This window comes from Helianthus annuus, chromosome 17 (genome assembly GCF_002127325.2).
Source record: "Helianthus annuus cultivar XRQ/B chromosome 17, HanXRQr2.0-SUNRISE, whole genome shotgun sequence".
Taxonomy (NCBI): Eukaryota; Viridiplantae; Streptophyta; class Magnoliopsida; order Asterales; family Asteraceae; genus Helianthus; species Helianthus annuus.
Window position 1 is genome coordinate 146,244,364 of NC_035449.2, and position 1,321 is coordinate 146,245,684.

Sequence of the window (1,321 nt, forward strand, 5' to 3'; positions counted from 1 at the left end):
CAAGCTTTTTAGGGATCCTGGCATCTGGAATGATCCTGGAGCAAAGGAGGATCCTTGACCCTGGGATGATCCTGGAACAAAGTAGGATCCTTGACCCTGGGATGATCCTGGAACAAAGTAGGATCCTTGAAACTGCTGTGCTCCCGGGTAAGCTCCTGAATTCATGAAGGATCCTATATGCTTGGGATAGGATCCTGCCGGCTGAAAGTGTGAGCCTGATGCCTGAGTCATTGCTGCCGATCCGAGGTGCAATCCTCTTGATTCTCCCATAATTTGCACGTCTGGGACTCCCGATGGCTGAGAAGTGATCATTGGAGTATCAAAGCTTAAGGATTTGGGCATCAGTGGGGAATGATCCTCTGCCGCTTTCTTTTGTCTTTTGAGATCTCCAATTTCCCTGAGGATCCTTTCATTAGTTTCATCCTGCCGCTGCATACGATCCTTCATCTGCAAAATCAAAGTAAATACGTCACTAGTACTGGGAGTATAAGAATTCATAGCAGAAGAAGATGGAGGTTTAGAGTTAGCAGGAGTTGGTCTCTTCTCAGCATTCTTCTGGGATCCTGCCGGTGGAGGAGGTAGAGTGTTCTGAGACGAGGTGACTGCAGACATCGCCGTGGACGTGTTTTTCAATGATGAAGCCATGTAATTCTTTGAAATGATTTCGAACAAAAGGTTTTCTTATAAATGAAGCACCAATTGCCCCACGGTGGGCGCCAAACTGTTTTGGTCAAAAATCACACAAGGATAATGCAACCAAACTTTATGTAAACGGGGTATGATGCTTGGTTTATTGAAAAAGTAAAGGATCACTTCAGTATGAAGTATGCAAAGACACAATGATTTATACGAGGAAAAAGCCCTTGATCAATGTATGATCTCCGGCATAAAAAACCTCGGGTGATGGCAACCACCGATCACCAACTTCAATATATCAAAATATGGTTACAACTTCGGATGATAATGAGCTGAGTACAAGGATCACTATCGTAATGTGTGTCTAAGCGTGTGAGAATTGTGTTGTGTGTTCTTCCGAATGCGGAAGAGTGTTATATATACAAGTGTAGGTGACCTATTTTAGGTAAAAAGACTAACAATCAGCTCATTACCCCTTTAGAAATAAAAGTAAATCTAGCCTAAATTGTCGCCCTTAAATCATGCCAAGTTTCCATATCCTTTGCAACGTCCATCTCCGATTAAGCACATGCTATAATTGTAAAGACGCGTCCCTTGATAGTGATGCTAAGAGCGGATCCTGCTAGATGTTCCTGCAAAATATCATTTATTTCAATGAAGGCAACGGTTAGCATGAGGATCCTAT